Genomic DNA, 12,781 nt, shown 5'->3' with positions numbered 1-12,781 from the left:
TAGATAATATGAAAACAAAGGTGTGGCTGTGTTCCAATAAAACTTTATGTAATGAAAAGGGCATTGGGCTAAATTGGCCCTCACAGTTTTCTGAAACCTGGCTTCAAGCAATGCTTCTCAAACTATCTGAGAAAAATAACTTGTTCACTTCTTCCTCTAATTTCTCATATATCACGGATTGATAATTTTGTAAAATATAAAATGAATTAACAGGAGATAAAATAAAAAGATATATATATATATGTGTTCAAAAGTCTTTTGTTAGATTCAATAGACATAAAATTACTCCATCAAACTGTTGTGAAATTTATAAATGCTCTCAAATGCTGTACTTAACATGAACCACTAACAAATAGTCCATGAAATGGCACTATTATAATTGACATTTTGAGTAGCCATGCTTTAAAGATTAGGATATTTATACCTCACCTAGAAATAAATCCAGGGGTGATGAGGGTCAACTACCTAATCATGTTATCAAGGACCCGGGACCCTTTCTACCCCTCATTTTGTGATCCTCAGCATTGTCTCTCTTCTTAGTTCAAGATGGTGGCTACAGTCATCACTGCATTCTCACGGAACATCTTCCAAAACAAGAGGGCAGAAGGAGAGGCAGAGGGCTTCCACTTGGGCTACTAACACTTTTATTAGGCCCCGTAAACTTGCCCCAAGCAGCAGTCTGTTCCTGTATTTCTCTGGCTATGAATAAAATGACATAACTACAATAGTCTCTAGGAAAGGGTAGTAGGGATCCCATGGTTGGCTCAGTCCAATTGTGATTTGTCCCCTCAGGCTGGAACCAAAGCCACCTGACCAAAATTAGGACTTTTTAAACCAAGGAGGATGCCAGCTCCAGGAATGTGTTTAAGGAAACCTTGCTATTTGTTCACATTCTGGGCCTGCAGTTCTGATCTATTCAACTTACAAACTGTACTCCTTCTCTTCTAGTAGAAGGTCCTTCCTCTACTATGGTTCTGGCTTTATGATCTGTGTCCAGTTAATCATTTGTATGAAGCTTTAAAACTTATAATGTTCTTTCATGTGTATTATAAAATTTGAATGTCAAAGCTTACATGTTTGAACTAGTATTATGTCAGAGGGTGGAATTTAAGGCCACTGAAGATGCTTGAGATCATACAGCAAGAAGGGGCAACATCAGAGCTCTGGCCTAGGGCTTCTGGCAATTTTCAGTGTTCTCCTTGAGGTATTTGACCATTTGTTCTGTGTTGATCAGTCAGTAGCATGAAAACCACGGCCCGCTAATCTTGGCAAGAGGTCAACGCAGACGATTATTGGGGTGAATTGACTGGGTGTGTCATAGAAATGACCCATTTTTGACGATGTTGAGCTGGATGGTCTTCTGTAGGATGACCAACTATCTCAATTTGCTTGAGACTAAGGGACTTCCCAGGATGTGAGACTTTCAGTTTTAAAACCAGAACAGTTTTTTTAAATTTTATTTTATTATGTTATGTTAATCACCATACATTACATTAGTTTTTAATGTAGTGTTCCATGATTCATTGTTTGCGTGTAACACCCAGTGCTCCATTCAATATGTGCCCTCCTTAATACCCATCACCAGGCTAACCCATCCCCCCGCCCCCTCCCCTCTAGAACCCTCAGTTTGTTTCTCAGAGTCCATAGTCTCTCATGGTTCGTCTCCCCCTCTGATTTCCCCCCCTTCATTTTTCCCTTCCTACGATCTTCTTCTTCTTCTTTTTTTTTTTAACATATAATGTATTATTTGTTTCAGAGGTACAGGTCTATGATTCAACAGTCTTACACAATTCACAGCGCTTACCAGAACAGTTTTAAAACCAGTTTCTCATTTTAAAACAGAGGAAGTCCCAGGAAAGCTAGGACAATTTGGTCACCCTACTTTCTGGCCTCTGTCTACTCTGTCTACTCTCAAAAGGTGCTTTAGTGCATTTTTTGCCATACTAAGTTCATAAGCCCCTACTTTTCCCAGCAAATCAATATACAGTGCATCTAGCTTTGTCTTATGAGTGGCATTTTTTTTCCACAATTAAAATATCTAAATTAAGAGAACCACAGATACATCGGAGATATTCTTTGCTTCTTCCATAGCTTCTGTGATTTCCATGGGAATATTTTAGAAATATTTTTCCTTGATTGTGAAGAGAGGCATGCAGGAAGACCTTGTCAACCTTTATTTCTGTTTCTTTTATATCTACTACCAAGTCCAACACAGGCACATGACAGCAGGTCTTAGAACCCACTCCTTGAGCTGAATGTATTTGAACATGATTCAGCCTTTCCACAGGTTATCTACTCTTTAGACCACTCTCTATTAGAAATTACCTAGGGCCCTTTAAGAAAAGAAAATAAATAAAAAATTCCTGGGCCCTATGCTATGCCTGTATTGGAAGGTGAGAGTGGGTAGGAAATGGGGTATGGGTTTGGAGCCCAGGGACCTTTACCTTTCACAAAGTTCCCCAGGTATTCCTGACATGCTGCCAGCTTCAAAAGCAACTGGCTAGAATATGTCATTCAACCTGTCTGAATGACAACTAAACTGTAATTATGCTGCTAAAAGAGAACCTTATGAAATTGCAAAATTGCTCATTTTTGCCTTTCTTCCTTTCTCTCCCCCATCTTCTTTTCTTCCTCCTTTTCTTCCTTTTCTTCAATGGTAGCAGTTCACATGAATGTTGGGGGCAATTTTAGGAAATGTTTGTAGGATGACACTTAAAGATCTTCGAAGTAAATTTAAATATGCCTTCTAAAAATTCAGGCTATTTGCCACTTAATTGTCTGCAGGGACTTGAAGCTTGAACAAAAGCTTGAAGAAGTTGATCCCCGGGTTTATTCCTAGCAAGGGACATCTCAGGCTGCATTATTCTTCCATTGTCATCATTCCTCAGGTCTTTTCCTTCTCATGCCTTCGTAGTCCTCACTCACGTGAGAATCCGTGGACAGAGGAGATTTGATTTACATTGCTCATTAGGCCACTGGTCTCTTGGCTCAGCCAGGCAACAGGAATGAAAATTAGTGACAAATCACAGCCTTGCTTTCTCTAATATGACAAAAGCAAGCCCCATAGCTGTAAAAGTTCTCATTAGGGCCTCTTTAACTGCTCAGACTGATTCTATTTTTTAAGCCACTAGAATAGTTAATACAATGTGTGGGACAACATGATTTCCATTGGGGCACAATCAAAAAGGAAGCTACTTTCTGCACTTTCTTTAATCTCTCTTCTTACATCAACCTGAAGCAGTGCAGGGGTCCCCCTGGGATTCCTGCTCATCAGCCCTGCCTCCTACAAAAAGGAGATTTTGCCTAGACAGCTCCAAAGAGTCCTGATTCAAAGGTAAAACAATTAGTACACATTAATCATCACAAGGATGGTACTAAAAGCATAATCCTCTTAGAATTGGAACAAATTAAACTGAAAGTAGCAATATAAAATCAAGCAAAAAAAAAAAGAACACACAAATGCAAGGAAGATGAGAGGACACTGCTCTGAAGTCCCAAATCTCACTGCCAAAGAGGGTCCCCAAGTATCTGCTATCTTTGGTCTTGATACAAAATTACTCTGCCTTCTTCAGTTGTCTGAAAAACTGAAAGCTTTTCAGGCAGGGGCCACATAACCATCGCTTCACAAATCTAGAAGCTTTGTTAACACCTGGGAGCTACAGTGACACAATCTGATCTGATGGATTTTCTAAAGGTGGAAAGTTGCCCGAAAAGCCTGGAATTGGCCCACCAAGGACTTCTCCAGGAGGAGTGAAAACTATCCCCCCCCTTTTTTTTTTTTGAAAAAGAATGATTTTTACTCAAATTTCCAAACAAGGCCAGCCCTGGGCCAAAGTCTGATTTAGATAAGGAATTTCTGCTTCCTTCACACCCCACTTTATGGCTCTTCTTTTTTTCTCTCTTTTCTGGGCTTTAGCCTATGAGGTGAACACTGTCTGGGAAGAAAAGCCACATGCTACCAAAAGTAACATTGCTTTCATACCCTATAACAGCTGGAAGGAATGTAGGATGGGTCCACCAACAGGAAAGATACAAAGATATTACATATGCCAGTTACACATATGGTTGGAATTCAGAGGAGGGTGCAAAGGTATCTTTCCTGCTTCTTTCAAGTTGCCCTTCATGGGCCCTTTGGTATTTTTCTTTGTTCTATCTCCATCCCTCCATCTTTTTACACTTTCCCAGGTTCCCAGCCGTATCCCAGTACCCCTTGTCATGAAGACAGTCTCATTTCGAATTAGTATCCTTCTTCTTTGAGCCAACAAGCCTCATTTGCTCTGGATCTTCAGAGTATCTGAGCAGTGCTGGGTACCAGCACTTATCTCTTGCTCCCTCATAGCACAAATGATGCATTATGTTAGGCGACCTCCTTCCTACCAAAATTAAGATACGAAGGATCAAAGGGAATGAAATGGACAGAGAACCCATCCTATCACCAAAGGTGTATGGAACTGGCTATTTTATTTGCACGTTAAAAGAGAATTATAGAGGAGAGGACAGTTTTTTAAAACAAGGGATTATTGGTGGACTTTCATGACAGTGTGGGAACTATTGGAGATAGATGTATCTTCTCAGAACCCTTATTTTCCTGCTTATGAAGTTGGAACCCCTTCCAGATATAATCAGGTTTTTCTACTGTGAGAGGAACCCAATTTACAAATTCAATTCCTCTAATTTATTTTGAAGCTCATGCTACTTTAAAATCTTAGGGATAAGATTTTAAACTCTCTGTTTTTGTTCTCACCTTTTCCCACTTTCTTCCTCTCAGTAAATCACCACTAGAAACAAATAACATGATGCTAGGAGGAAGGCCAAGTAGTCATTGGCTTCAGTTGAGACTCATGCTTGCGAACTCCCCAGAGTCCTCCTGTCTCAGTGCTGTGTGTCTGTAGGACATTATCAGGGAGGCGCTTGGTTTACCCACCCATGGCAGAGTTCAGGTCATGTGATTATGAACTTTATGCCCTTTCCAAAATGGAAAATATTCAGTTTTTGATGAGATTATTAGCTTTCCTCCTGTCCGGGTCCAACAAATGAAAACCAGATTTGCGTGTATAAATAACAATCAAGCGCTGAAATGATTTATTTAGTAAAGTTACTGTTTTGGAAACTATATCGATGTGTCATGTCAAGATCCAATCTGCCCTTCACTCACATGGCAAAGGAGACTTTTCCGGGGTCTACTAGAAAAAAAAAATGTTGGAATCCTATTAATAGTTTACTCCTGCCACGTGAGAATTACAGTGGAATCTAGCTATGAGAATAAAAACTCAAGATAATGTTTCAGAGAACATCCTGATAGTAGTGTGTGCTATTTCTTATTGTATTCAAGACACACATGAATAACTCTCCCCCAGAAGAAAAGGAAACAAAGCAAAGGGCCACATATTTTTCCTCTGTGTGAATTTCCTTCCTCAAGTAGAAATAGTTAAAATTGGAAGGCAAATCCTATGGTCATTACATGTCAGAATGCTGACATGATGACAACTTCAAAGGCGTGTCGGGCTACACTTGGCGTGCTCTTTTAAAAAAGACAATAGGCATTGAAAATTAAGCACTGCATCAAAGCCTTCCAACTCTATTGAGACAAGTCTATGGAAAACTCAAACCAAGATGCAGGGCTGTTCCTACGTAAATTATGTGGAAGGTTCGATGCATGGGAATTGCATTGTCTAGGATGCTCTTGAGACAACATGCAACTCTGATCTGAGTGGCATGTCAGAGCTAATGACTACAGCTAGTAGGGGAAACATCTGCAGCTAATTTTAGTCATCCTTGTGGCATTAAACTAAGGCTTGTAATTTGAATCAACTCTATAAATGCTCAGGGACCTCACTGTGATGCCATTCAGTTTACAGTGGGTTTGGATAGTTGATAGTGCCAACCTGGAGCCTGTATGAGGTCCAAAGACCAGAGGGCAGAATGGACCAGAAGGAAAGGCCAGGCTTTAGACCAATCCCAGCTCTGTTATTTGCCAGATGAATGGCTTTAGATCAATTGTTTAACTTCTTTGAGCCCTAGTTTCTTTATTTGTAAGACAGAAACAGTAATAGCTAGCTTGCAGAGGTATTAAGAAAATCTGAAACATTGCCTTATATAGTGGGGACTTGATAAATGGTACCATTTACTTATGTACTTATTTATTTGCTTATTTATTTACTTACTATAGCACCTAATACATCTCTTTTTTAAAAGATTTTATTTATTTATTTGACAGAGAGAGAGAGCACGAGCACAAGTGGGGGGAGGCAGAAGGAGGAGCAGATTCCCCCCTGAGCGGGGAGCCCGACACAGGGCTTGATCCCAGGACCCTGAGATCATGACTTGAGCTGAAGGCAAACGCTTACTGACTGAGCCACCCAGGCACCCCTATAGCACCTAAAGCATCTCTTTATAGCAGTGATTCTCAATTTGGGGTCCAAAAACATATGAGACCTAAACTCACCCACCTCCACTGAAATTATATGCAAAGTCTCACGCATATGTGCATTTTCCTGAAGACAAGGATTCATAAATTTCATAATATTCTTAAAGGGGTCTATGATCAAAATAAATGTTAAAGTCACCACTTTCTGATTTGGCTTCACCTATGTGTGGATCCTATAGCACAGAAAGAAAAAAAACAGTTTGGGATTCTTTCCTTGTTCAATGTATGCTATACCTAGTTGTCTTCTAAAGTCAAGTTCTGTGTGTGTCTGGATATGTGGGTGTTCACATGGACATGCTTGTGGGTTTAAGGAATGCTAATTTTATAATAAGCCACAAGTTTACTGAGAAAAGACAGAACAATTGTGAGACCAAAAAAGTTGATGACAGATGTACTCATAGAGAGAAGCCTGGGATCCTGTGGGAAGAACACCAAGGGAGGAAGCAAAGGGGATGTGGAGAACAGAGCTCAGGCAAAGCTGAGAGCCCACTGGGGTCCATTTTGCCAGATACTTAGCAGACACAGAACCCCAATGGACTTGAGGGAGGGTTGTTACTAGGAATGTATGATTGGGTGCTAGGTATAGAGAGGGTATGTGGAGAATCAGCAGGAAAGAATATGTGTTATCATTAATGGAGACACCACAACAATTTCTGGAAGAGAGAAACAAATGCCCAAGCTAGGGGCATTTTAAATAAGTTACATAAAACAAGGGATAATCCAATAGGCAAAAGACTCAGAGATTTAGAAGCAGAAGAGAAATTCATTGACCTGTTGCTTCTGAGTTCAGCTGGCTTTCCTTGACTGAGATGCCAGTGGTTACTTTGCCCTAGGGCCATATTGTGTTTGGTGCATGGTGATGAGCAAGGGTAAACATGCCTTGTCATGCTGACTGGGGAATGAAGTCAAGGACTTGAGTTAAAAAATATATGTATGTGTGTATTCATATACACATACACATATATGCATACATACTTGTGTGTAGTGTATTACTCAAGTTCTGATCAAAATTCTTGAGCTTCTCTTCTGCAAGATATAGCTATGTGTGTGCATATGCACACAGATAAATAGAGTGGCAAACATGCCTTAGTGTTTACTATTTGCTAAGCACTGTGCAGAGAGTTTTAAAACTCATTCCCCTTTAATCTTTAAAGCAGCTGCATGAGCTAGGCATTATTATTAGTTTCCATTTTATAGATGAAGAAACTGGGGCATACTAAGGTGATTTCCCCAAGATCACACACTTAGTAAATTGTTAAGTTGGGACTTCAACTAAAAGAGTTTGATGCTGGAGACTGCAGTATAAACTGCTACGCTATGTATAAATTCCTAGGGAAAAGTGAGTCCTTTTACAAAATGCTAGGGTGATAATTTATCCAGCAGCAGAAGAGTGGCTGACTCAGGTTTGAAGTTTGAGGCTGATTCTGAGTCTCATGGAACCATTTCAAAACATGTGGAGGTATGACATCTTAACCTTGTACTGTGCTCTGCCATGTTTTATTACTTCTCTGTACACCAAGCGATAGAACTCTAAACAGAGAAGAGAGGTCAGCTTAAGAAAGGAACAGAAAACTATGGAAAGCCTCTTTTTTTTTTTTCTACACTAGTCCCATAGGTCTGAGAAAGTCAAGGACTTGATATTTACCACTCATTTGCTCTACACAAATGGAGATCCACACTCAGAAGGCACAAAAACAGAAGAAAATGAAATTAAGCACCTCCCAGCAGTCTTGGTGATGTGGAAGGGCATGCTGGAGCTGATCTTTGATGGCGGCTGGTTAGTTCTCATGAGAAGTGACCAGCAGGGAGGAAGGGTCCCTTCTGTTATGAGCTTAGAGAATGTCTTGACCTTTACAGATGTCTTATGAAAGGAAGTCAGTATATTGCATATCTTTGAAGCTTAGAAATTTGGTGAATTTTTCCAAAGGTGTCAGAGGCTTCTGAATGCCCAGTAATTCATCAAGTACTACACACTGTTCTGCCTCAGTTGCTTGCGTTATCTTTCTGCTCTTGAACCCCTGCAACTTGCTCTTCCCTGCATATTGCTTTCCACCTCCCCCCCCCTTTTTTTTGACTTGCTAATGAGCACTACATTGGAACCATGTTGAGATAGAGATTGAATGGCACACACCTGGGAGTAGGCAGCCAGGTTTCTGCTGCCTGAATACAGCTACTGAGGTATTTGGGGCTTCCTTGGAGAAACAGGGACATTAGAACACATTGAATTGGATGAACACTAGTAGCCTTAGGCATGCAAAGTACTGTTCACTTCTTTGCTGAGGTTTTAGATATGCTCTGAGGATATCATAGAATTCAGAGAAAATCTGTGATAGAGTAGATGTTAATAGATATGTTTATTTTGTTTATGATATTTTGTTTGTTTATATGTATTTTTTTTCCTGGCCAACATGCATTCTCTACCATTCCTAGTTACAGGAACTTCTGGAAATTACTCATGTCTGTCATTTTCATCACTATATTCTAAGCTCTTAAAACAATACCTGTCATATAGTTTGTATTCCATAAATACTTGCTGAAGAAATGAATAGATGGCCAAGTGTGAATTTGTGTCACTAACTAGATAGCCTCGTCATATTCCAACCTTGAGTTCCTAACACAGTGCATGATTATAGCCAATCTAAACAACTAATGTGAGCTACTCCTATAATTCTTGGGTAGATGGGCTGTGGGGTGCCATAAATCATATAGAAGAGCTACCCAAGACTGAGTGTTCCTGTGGAGATCACACTAGGACAATGGATGCTGGGAAGGAGGGGAGAGAGAAGCTGTCACCCCTGCTCTTTAGGATCCTAATATTTTTGCCTAAAACTGCCTTTTGGTTCATCAAGATCTCCTCCCTAGGACCCCCTAACTTAGTCTCTGCTGCATAGTAAATTCCTATTCATGTACTGACTGTAGGAAATATTTCCATTTTAACAAGAACTTTACCCATATCAGGCATTAGTCTAAAGGAGAAGGCCTAATAGTGGACTCTTCAGAGAACTTAACAAGCCAAAACAGGAGAGTTATTTGGAAGGAAGTGATTATTTTCTGTTCTTACTCAAATTCCATCATTTTGGCATTGTCTTTCTCTACCTCCACAAAAAGGGAGTCATTTCCTCAGTCACTATGGTGATATTTCTTTTATTAGAGGGACAAAGAGACTCTCAGGAAAAGAACTAGACCAGACTAATTGAAAGAAATAAGATTTTTAAAGAATCCCTTTAGATTCTTGCCTACTTCCTACTGCCATTTCAAATCAGCATTCTTAGTAACTTTGCTTTAGAAGAACTCCACCTTCCCTGTGTTTTGTTTATGAGGAAAAGCAACTCCACTTGTTAAAAAGCCATTGCAGCTAGCGTATTAGAAAACTATATTTTATTTATTGATATTTCTAAAAAAACCCATACACCTTTAACAAAATTTTTGTTGAAGTTATATTTATGTTATATCAGCCCTTGGATAAAATGTGACAGTGTATACACAGCATAAATGAGTGAAGTTCTGCACATACGGTCTGGCAATTAATGATGTATGAGTTTCATTGCATGTATTTTTCCTTCATATAATACCTATATCTAGAGTAGTACCAGTAGTACCAGTTTCCTTATGTATGTGTGATGCTCGATGTCCTCTTATGTGACTCTGAAATGAGCTCTGGACCAAGAGTCAGGTGCTCTGGGGTTTAATCCTGGCTGTGTCTGAGGCCTTGGGCAAAGCAAGTTTTCTAAACCTTAGTTTCCCAGTTTTTAAAAGGGTATTATTATAATTTATAGAATAAAAGCACTGGATCTTGACAGTCTTGGTTTGGATTCTGGACAGACTCTTATATGATCCTGTGACACTCATTTAACCTCCCTGATCTCGTTATAAAGTGGAAATGATAACAGCATCTACCTCACGATGTTTACATATTAAAAGGCATAAGCTATGGACTTGTGCTTCAAGGTTGGCTCTAATAGGATATGGTAGGCAAAAACTCCTGTCGTAATAACCAGTTTACAAAAACAAACTTTTAAAAAACAAAAGAGAGCTATAAGAACAAAGCAGTGGGAACTAAATTAAAATCCCAGAGAAGGAAGATCCCTAAATAGGAAATTCAATGGTTTCTGGGTAGTTTTCTTAATTGGAGACATTTGCAAATTCTAGGATTGGCCGAAGAATTGGACTTGAACCAAACTGAGGGATTTTATAGAGGAAAGATAAATCAGCAGAGGCTTTGGCAGTCAAGAGCTGGCATGATAAACCAGAAAATAGAAGAGCCCAAACATAAGGGAAAGTTGCTGAGTTCTAGGAGGGTATAGGAGACTTGAGTGCTTGGGTGAAAAGGAAAAGTGAAAACACGTACACTCTTGCAGTATATCTAAGTGTGGCCAGTTGTCTTAGTTTATCTGGGACTCAGGTGACTCCCAGAATGTGGACCTTTAAGTTTTAAAACCAAGAGAGTTCCAGGAAAACCAGAATGAATTGGTCACCCCTAAGTGTTTAGGGAAAAAAGTTCCACTAGAGTGAGGAAGCCTAAATACATCACCAATCTCCTCCTTAAGACATTTGCCAAATATTTAACTTGTAAAAAGTATGAAACTAAGGAACTGAATTCAAAATACACAAAGCTTACATTTTCAGAGTTGAGGAAATTAAGACAATTGAAAGCCTTGGAGGGCCAATCCTGAAGAACCAAGATGGAATGAATCTTACTAAAACTGAAATCTAATCGTGACCCAACCAATACTTGATGGGATTATAGTGATCAACTCCTCACTGTATCTGTCAGTTCTTTTATCTCAATGTTCAGTATAGAATAAAAATTACTAGACATAAGAGGAGCAGGAAAATGTGAGCAATAATCAGGAAAAAAGACCACAATAGAAACAGACCTGCAGAAATCTAGGTATTGGAGTGTATGTATAAGGAGTTTAAAATGACTATGATTAGCATGCTAAGGGAAATAGTGAGGGAAATTGACAAAATAGATAAAAAGGTGGGAAATTTTAGAATTTCAGCCAATAATTATAGTATATAAAAAGAATCAAATGGATATCCTAGAACTGCAAAACACAAATACTCAAACAGCTGTCTGAGATAGTAAAAGATATAATTAGTAAATTCACAACTAGTCAATGGACAATATCCAAATTAAGGCATAAAGATAAAAAAAGAATAGAGCGGACACCCAGGACTCCAAGATGGCGTCAGTCGTACCAGTGAAGGAGAAGAAGCTCATGGATGTGAAACTAGAAGAGCTGCCCAGCTGGATACTGATGCGGGATTTCACCCCTAAGGGCATTGCTGGGGCATTTCAAAGAGGTTACGACCGGTATTACAACAAGTATGTCAGTGTGAAGAAAGGGGGCGTTGCTGGGATTTCTATGGTGCTGGCAGCTTATGTGCTTTTCAACTACTGTCGTTGTTACGAGGAACTCAAACACCAGCGGCTCCACAAGTACCATTGAATAGGGCCCAGTGTGGAGGCACTTTCGGCATTCCTGACCATGACCTTTGCCTGGCACCCTTGAATCCTTTCATATTCTAATTCAGAATTAACATCCAATAAAAGATGACTGGTACTTGGAAAAAAAAAAGAATAGAATGAAGAAGAGGAATATGGAAAGCAATCAAAAGATATAAAACCTGTAGTTAAAGTTCCAGAAAGAGAGAAAAAGGTGAGGCAGAAAGAAATGTTTGACTAGATAACAGTTTTTCAAGAATATCCAAAAACTGATGAAAACTGCTAACTCACAGATTTGAGAAGCTCAAAAACTTCAAATAAGATAAAAGCAATCAACAACATAGTCACATTTTATTCAAGCAATTAAAAATTAAAAACAAAGAAAACGTTTTAGAGACAACCAGAAGGAAAAAACCCATTACCTTCAAAAAAGAAACAATAGGACAAATAACTAACTTTTAATTATTGTTATTGGGGTCAGCGGAATCACATCATTAAAGTGATGAGAGGGGGGAAATTGCCAATCTATAGCTCCATACCCAGCAAAAATATTCTTCAGTAGTAAATGAGAAAGAAAGACCTTTTTAGATAAACCAAATATGAGAGACTTCATTACAAGCAAATAGACATTCCAAGAAATATTGTAGGAAAATCTTCAGGCTGAAGGTAAATGATCCCTAATGGAAGCGGGAAGAAATAAAAAACACCAGATAGGGTAAATAGATGAGTGAATGTATACAAATGTTAACTGTTTAAAGCAATAATAAAACCATCTGGTGGAGTTTATAACATCGTAAAGTAAAAAAAAAAAAATAGGTCAACAATAGCACAAAGAGTAGAAGAGCAAAAAAATGTTGTGAAGCTAAAATGTTTCTTTTGTTACTTAGGAAGTGGTAAAAGTACTA

The 12,781-nt window shown here is 39.0% G+C and overlaps 1 long non-coding RNA gene and 1 pseudogene across 1 annotated transcript in view; both read left to right on the top strand.

Annotated features, from left to right (window-relative positions):
- Positions 1 to 12,781, top strand: part of LOC141371429 (uncharacterized) — a 411,351-nt gene that overhangs the window by 235,395 nt on the left and 163,175 nt on the right. The gene's annotated exons all lie outside the window — the stretch shown is intronic.
- LOC112819727 (ATP synthase F(0) complex subunit f, mitochondrial pseudogene) lies at positions 11,606 to 12,003 on the top strand (annotated as a pseudogene).

The sequence above is a fragment of the Callorhinus ursinus genome, unplaced genomic scaffold (assembly GCF_003265705.2).
Source record: "Callorhinus ursinus isolate GAN/ISIS: 27379988/994484 unplaced genomic scaffold, GSC_fseal_2.0 scaffold3, whole genome shotgun sequence".
Taxonomy (NCBI): Eukaryota; Metazoa; Chordata; class Mammalia; order Carnivora; family Otariidae; genus Callorhinus; species Callorhinus ursinus.
This window is presented reverse-complemented; position numbering and strand designations above follow the sequence as displayed.